We start from the raw sequence: 8,090 nt of genomic DNA on the forward strand, positions 1-8,090 counted from the left end.
CAACCGTTTCCTGATTGCATGGTAATATTAATGATTACAGATGCTTGTTTGTGTGTCTGTGCACCCTCCAAGCCAAAAGCAGAATTTGAACAGATTTTTGCTCATAAAGGCTCCGATTTAGATGATGCAGTCCCCGGTACTGTGAACAGGATGAATGAGCGAAGACAGCAGCGACCAAGCCTCAAAGTTCTGTGAAATCATTGCATTTACATTGTAGGAGCATAGCTGGGAAATTGGGGGCCTCTCACGAGATGTGACACTGAATACAAAGGATCACAGGAAAGCCTCATTAATCCAGAGTTATACCTTCCTATTCCCTCCCTCTCAGATGAGCTCTCCTCAGTTATCAATACCTTTGTTACACCACTATCTTGTTGTAACTCTGGTTCAAAGCATTATTAAGGATGCAGGGATTTAATGATTCAGTGTGCATTGCATTATACTGTATTTTCTCCACCTCAAACTGAAGACAAGGAGCCTCACTCTCTCTGGTATCCAGGCTCAGTGGCACTCACACCATATTAGAAAGAGTGACACAGTCCTAATTCATTTCACATCCTGTAATCCTGCTTTTGACGTATTTAAGGCAGGATCCCTGTTTTGTTTTTTTAATTATTTACTTTTTATTCATTTTCTTTTAGTAACATATGCATATGTGCCAGCTGGGCACAAAGACATACAACACAAGATAGCAGAACATGACGAGGGGAGGATTTATACCTTAAGTAAAACAGCAAGTCAACATAAGCACATCATACACAAAAATATAAAGATGCTACTTGAACATAGGGAAAAAAAACACTTCTTATTAAAGGATTTGACCTTATCTTTGTGATCTATATGAAATCAGGTTTTGCAGTTGACACATAACTGAGCCATTTTGACCAAATCTCTTCAAAAATATCAGTTTGGTTTCTTAGTTTGAATGTAATTCTCTCCATAACATATATCGATCCACTCATTTATTGTCGGTTTGACCATTTCCTGGTCAGAGCCTTTTTACACCCCACTAACAACACACTAAAAAGGTATTTGTCCCACTTCGTATATTCAAGTCCATCCAAATCACACAGGCACATGACTTTGAAGTTTAGAAACATGTTCCTTTTATAGACAGCCTCCAGGACCCCAAGAATCTCTCTCCAAAATGGAGTCACACAGGGACAGCTCAAAAAAACATGAAAGTGATTTGCTGAAGTATTCCCACAGGACCTCCAACATGCAGTCTGATTTGAATAGTTGGATGTTTGTGCTGGGGAGCAAAAGAATCAAGTCACGTTTTTCCAGCTGAATTCCCTCCAGAAGGGGGAGCTTGTCACTGACCACTGCTGTCTGCAAGTCCTGTCCCATTCCTCTTGTGAAACTGTGAAACCTCCCTCTGCTTCCCATCTTTCATTAATATCCAAAGTATGATCACCCCCAGGATTTTGGAGAGCTGAGTACAGTTTGGATATTATCTTTTGGAGGGTGACATTCTTGTAGGCTCCTTGAAAAATGTTAAGAATTTCATCCCTCCCTAAAGCAACATCCCTTGGGAATTTCTTACTCATAAAATCCCTGATTTGTAAATATCTAAAGTGATCTTAATTTTGTAGACCCATCCCTGTTTTTAATGCAGACTCCCCCACCTTTATCACTTATTCCCCTGAGACACACTTGTACATTTAATTAGTGTTTATACTGTAACTGAAACCCCTTTGTCTTTCTGAGCCACTTCATCACTGTTTGGTTACAACTGTATTTCCATTCTTAGTCAGCTTCTCTCTGCCACCCTGAGTGAGTGTGAAAAGCAACTTTTGAGCTCTCTGGAGGCCTTCTCTGACTACAGATCACACCACTGAATGTCTCTTTGTATTGTCTCAATAGGCCCATACTGTAGGGTAAATGTGCAGGAAATCAGAAAATCTTTGCAGAGCAAATTCACCAACAATTATGACTGATGGTGTCCTTGCAGGATTTGTACAATTTGTTTCATCTCTTTCTCAAAAAATGTCATATATCTATCCCATAATGGGTACGAATTGAGATGTTTAAAGACCTTGTTAGCCATGTGTCTTTGTTACTTTGCACTTCTGAAGGAGGGAGCCACCCACAAGTGGCGACTGTTTTTGGAGGAGCCTGGGAGAACCATGGTGAGCCCCCTAATGGAGGAGCGGCAACGGCTGCCACGAAATCTGAGCGCTGTTGTTCTGGTGGCTGCAGCGCGGAGGGGGCAGGCGGAGGAGAGCAATGGCCGGGCGAAGGCAACAGTGCCGCTTTTGCAGTAAAAGGATCTGCAATACCTGCTGCAAATGTGGACAACACATTTGCAGAGCCCACATCTCCATGCTCTGCAGCACCTGCTGCCCCTGAGACTCAAACCGAATGTGGTGTTTCTGTTGATTACTGTTCTGTTCTGTTGATCACTTTGTTGCTATTTTGTTTGTTTTTATCATTTATTTTTTAATTTATTTCCATGTTTGAAATCAGGCTCATTTTAGGGTTCAAAATGTTAATAAAATAACTGGAATGTAGTATTTGTGTTTCATCTTTTTATGATTTATGATTTATGATCCAGTGACCTAAAAGGTCCTTAAGGGTAAGATGGTTAATTTATTGTATTTTTTTGTAATTGCACAAAAACCAACAATCTGTCAAAATCAGTGTTGTTGTTAATCATTGACATATCCCAGACTGATAATCCACAAAAAAAGAAAATCCACTTGGCACTCATTAAATAGAAAATAATTCATTTTTTTGTGTAACAAAAAAGTGGCACTTTGTGAGTCAATCAGGGTTAAAATTATGAAAATGAATTCACATATGTTATACATGATGAGGACTGGAGTTAATGACCAAAAAAAGTATACAGTGTGCTTTAGTGACCTAAAAGGGTCAGGAGGTGAGGAGATGTACATGGTCTCCACTGAGGTGCTCCTAATTCTCAGAGTGGCAGCAATCTGAGGCTGTGTCATTATTGGACTGGTATGATCTGGACCAGGAGGCTGAAGTAGAGACCATTGCCTGCTTATCACCACAGTTAAAGACATTGCTGGTTGTAAATTTTAAGAATTGAACACATTTTGGAAAATGTGAAAATTACTTTCTCACTGAGACTTAGATGAGACGATCGACACCACAGCCAGTTAGCTTAGCTTATTTTATCTTAGCTTAGCTTAGCTTAGCACAAAGACTGGAAACAGGAGAAAAAGCTAGCCTGACTGTCTTCAGGTAACAAGTGAACACAAGACTATTCTTTGACTTGAGTTGTATAAGATAGAACACAAACCTGCCTTTATGTATTGAACAGCTTAAACACAGTTAGTCTAATAAACATAAAATTGCACACACACACACACACACACACACACACACACACACACACACACACACATACACACACACACATTTATTCCAACATGAGAAAGTTTACAAAGAAAAAAGATCTAGCGTCTCCTTTAAGGACAACCTAGCCTATAAGAAACTACTTATTAATATACTACTGATATATTTATTAATACTACTACTAATTTTCAACAAATTGCTGTCCTTTGTTCTTTTCTCCAGTGTTCAGCCGTGCACAGGTGCAGGTTTCATCTGCTGACATGCTGTCACACCAAACTCAAATTGAAAAATCTGTCAGTTTAATGCAGTTTTGAGGTAACAAACAAACAAACAAACAAACAAACAAAATGCAAGATTAGAAAACTTGACACTGGAAAGCTAAAGCAACACAACATAAAAACAATATGGCAGAGATCGAGTGCAGATGGACCAGTATATAAACTAGGGAGCTAATGAGGGAATGGGAAACAGATGAGTGGGGAGGGTAAGCAGGTGAGTTGATTCTATTGGTGGAAGGGCTGGCAGGCGGTTGAGGAAGAGTCTGAGACCCCGTTTACACTAAGGTAAAAAGCATATGTTTTCATGCGGTTTGACCTCTTGTTTACACGCAGTTTTTTTCATGGAAAACAATCATTTTTAAAAACTCCGGCCAAAGTGGAGATTTCTGAAAACGCCAGCTATTTGTTGGCGTGTGAACAGGGTTAAACAGCGTTTTAGTTTGCAAAATGTCACAACATGCGACTGAATACTTACCGTCATGTAAGCGACCTATGTTTACACTCGCGCCCATAGGTTTGGTATAGTTATGATGCGCTCGATGGCATATTTATCCGGGTTCATGTAAACGACAACATTTTTGAAAACGATGTTGTGTGCACAATGTTATTTTTGAAAACAGAGGGGCCAAAATATCCGTTTTCCAAAATACCCTGCTATGTGTAAACGTAGGCTGAAACGACAGTGGAGTTAGAACATGGATGAACACCACCACCAGAATGTGAACAATCTGGATTAGTGTGACTGAAACACTGAAGGATATACTCAAAGAGGTGTTCTTCCTGTTACATGCTGCTACTTTAAATGACATTTCATTTCAACAATGAAAGATATTTGGACTTAAAAAAAATGAGTTCATTATCAAAAGATAAACATGCAGCCGCATGCTGAGCTGTTTACAGAGCATGTAAACAACAAGAGGAGAAATGCTGCTGCTCTGCAGAGTTGAACAAAAGCAAACATTGACTATGATTCCTTGTTATTCTGCAAGTCACAATACTATCTCATAAGATCAGATACACACAATGAGCACAATTTTGCCTCTGAATGCTTTTGCATACAAATCCAAACTCTTCCACCAGAGGGTGAACTTGTATTGTGATAAACCAGACTGATGGTGGAACCAGACGGAGACGTGTTAAATGTTGGAAGTCCATTATTGTATGAATTGTCTCCATGGGCTCACAAAGGCTCAGCACATTGGAGACCTTTGAAGAGATAATTCAAAGACAAATCAGCTCTCCTCTGACAGCAGAGGCGCAATAATAGCTGTAGACGGGAATAAATTGATTCCTAAAAAGTCCAGGAGGATTATAGGGAGTGAAACTCTAACAAGACGAATATCAGATACATCCAAAGAAGTCCTGGGATGTACTGTCAATGTTTAAGGATTCAAAGAGTGTATTGTCATATGCATCAAAATGCCACCAGTGTGTAGTATCCTCAGTCAAACCATCACACACAGGGTTACAAACATAAAGGTAAATAATGAAAATAACCATTAAAACTGAAAGATCCACTGAAGACATGTTGTTGTCTTTCCAACAAAAAGTTTGATAATTATAAATGATTGAATTTCAAAATCTAGAGTGCATGAATATGCAAATATTTTAATATCAAAAGTTCTCACCTGAACACAAGCTGTGTCCTGCCTCAATGAATTTGTATCTTATGTATATGTTTGTATACATGTGTGTGCGTGCGCATTGGAGGTTTCATTTTTCACACTTGTGTAAGTTACATTGTGATCCTGTCTTCTGAAACTGATATTTAAAACCCTCTTTTTGATCAGATGAATATGTGTGTATGTGAGTCAAACTGCCCATACATCATTCTGCACAGCAAAGGTCAAACATCAAGATAAACAGTAAACAAGACACATTTTTGAGTGGAGGGGGATTTTGAATGTCCAAAAGGATGATGTTCGAAAAATCAAACAGTTCCTCAAACATGGAGGGGGTCCTGGAATGATCCTGAAAGGGAAGCAGTTTGCAGGAAGAGAACACAGCTGGCAGCAGTGGACCATCAGCTCGGAGGGCACACAGGTCAATGGGAGGAGGATTTCAGGTTCCAAATATGCATGTTTTTCATGGGGTTAGAAATGGGATCACCTGGAGCACACCCACACAAATTTGAAGAGAACATGCAAGCCCACACAGATGTTCAATCAGGTATGAACAGTGCTGATCCATCTATGCTGCCCCTGAAACACAGAAAGAGAGAGTTACCGCCAGAGCATGTTCCATAATGTGTATTGAGTGCTGCCTCGTGGGCAGACTTTCCTATTTGTACCATGTGGGTGTACAGAAATCTGAAAATTTTCTCCTCTCCACAACCGTTTCCATGGTGGCCACCGTGGATACCAGGCTGATTGCATGGTAACATTAACATTAACAGATGCTTGTTTGTGTGTCTATGCACCCTCCAAGCCAAAGGCAGAATGTGAACAGATTTTTGCTCATAAAGGCTCCGATGTTGATGACAGATTTTACATCCCAGCAGCCAAGAGACAAAACAGAGTAATAATGGGGAAGACACTGACCCCTAATAATCCCTGTAGCCTTTACAGTACTCCCCTGTAAAGGAGGTTTAGGATATGTGTCCCACATGCTGATAAATGTCCTGTTTAACCCCATGTTAACCTGCTTAAATGCTTTGTGTCATTTTTGGGTCAAAGACAGTTTAATGGTGAAGATTAATATCCAACCTGGTTTCCAAAAGGTTGGGACATGGTGTAAAATGTAAATTGAAACATAATGTGATGATTTGCAAAGAACTGAAAGCCCATATTTAATTGAAAATAGCACAAAGACAACATATCAAATGTTTAAAGTGAAAAAGTTCTATGATGATATCCTCACTTAGAATTTGATGCCAGCAACACATTTCTAAAAAGCTGGGACAGTGGCAACAACAAAAGTTGTGAAATGTGAAAACACCTGGTGGATGACCTCACAATGAATTAGATTAACTGGCTAAAGGTTAGTAACACGACTGAGTATAAAAAGAGCATCCCAGAGAGGCTGAGTCTTTCTGAAGTAAAGGTGAGGAGGGGCTCACCACTCTGTGACAGACTGCGTTGGCAAATAGTGCAACATTTTAAGAATAATCCTCTGGCTCTTATTCTGAGCCACATCATCATGTTTGATTACGACTGTATTTCCATTCTTAGTCAGCTTCTCTCTCTGAGAGAGTGTGAAAAGCAGCTCTTCAGCTCTCTGGAGGCCTTCTCTGACTGCAGATTGCACCACTGAATGTCTCTTTGTACTGTCTCTGTGTGCAATAGGTCCATACTGTAGGAAATCGTAGCAGAGCAAATTCACCAACAATTACAACTAATGTGTTCTTGCGGGATTAGTATGATTTGTTTAATCTCTTTTTCAAAAAAACGTCATATCTATTCCATCATGGATGTATAAAAACTTTGTAAGACATGTGTCTTTGTTACCTAGTACTTGTGGATGAAACAATCAGCAGATAGAGATTTGTTAGCTATCTATTTCCATTGACCCCAAACCATTGTCAAAGAGCTTTAACTTGATGTATTATGGCAGCCACAGCGCTCCTGGCTCCACATGAAGAGGTCCAGGCCTGTTGAGGAAAGATTTGCCTGCACTGAGTCTGTGTACGATGGGAGATTGTCATGTACAGCCACAGGATGTGAGTGTGTGCCAGTCTATTGAAAGTAATGTGATAGTTTTAAGTAACACAGACATCTGTCGTACTTCATTAGACTGATTAGACTCATCATCCATCCCAGCCCACGGGGGCTCTGCTGCATCTAAACAGCTTTTCTGTGTAATGATCTGAAATCAGCTGGACTCATGTTGTTATTGTGTTTTTGCCTGTTATTATTGCCTACATAGAGCCTTGCTTTGCCTTCGTAAGTTCAAAATCGATTGAATTACCTACAGTATGTCTGTTCATGCTGTGCCACTGCATGACAATATGTAATGGATTAATACAACAACAGTTTGTGCTGAGGACTATGCTTTGGTGTTCATGATGAGAATTTGAATACAAAGGAATTAGCTCACATGGTGCTCACACAGTGATAAATGAAGTTAAGTTTATTAAAATTACAACAAACAACTGCCATACATACACCTATGGGCCAGGTTCTTCAAAAAATATCCAAATGAAAAAAAGGGACTGGAGCACACTGACTGACATGCAGTCTTTAATTTTTTTCAACACGTGTGTATGTGTGTGTGCATATGTGTGTGTGTGTGTGTGTGTGTGTGTGTGTGTGTGTGTGTGTGTGTGTGTGTGTGTGTGTGTGTGTGTGTGTACATAAAAACAATGTGTCATAAGCCTAAAAAACGATTTTGTCTCTAATGAAGACATAGTAGACACCTTTCAACATGGCTAATGTTTCAACACCACTGTGTCTTCAGCTAATCAGAGTCAAAATCCTGATGAAGACGGTGTTGAAACATTAGTCTGCTTACACAATTAAAGGCTGCAAATCAATCAGCGTGCACCAGTCC

This window comes from Chaetodon trifascialis, chromosome 4 (assembly GCF_039877785.1).
Source record: "Chaetodon trifascialis isolate fChaTrf1 chromosome 4, fChaTrf1.hap1, whole genome shotgun sequence".
In the NCBI taxonomy this organism is placed as follows: domain Eukaryota; kingdom Metazoa; phylum Chordata; class Actinopteri; order Chaetodontiformes; family Chaetodontidae; genus Chaetodon; species Chaetodon trifascialis.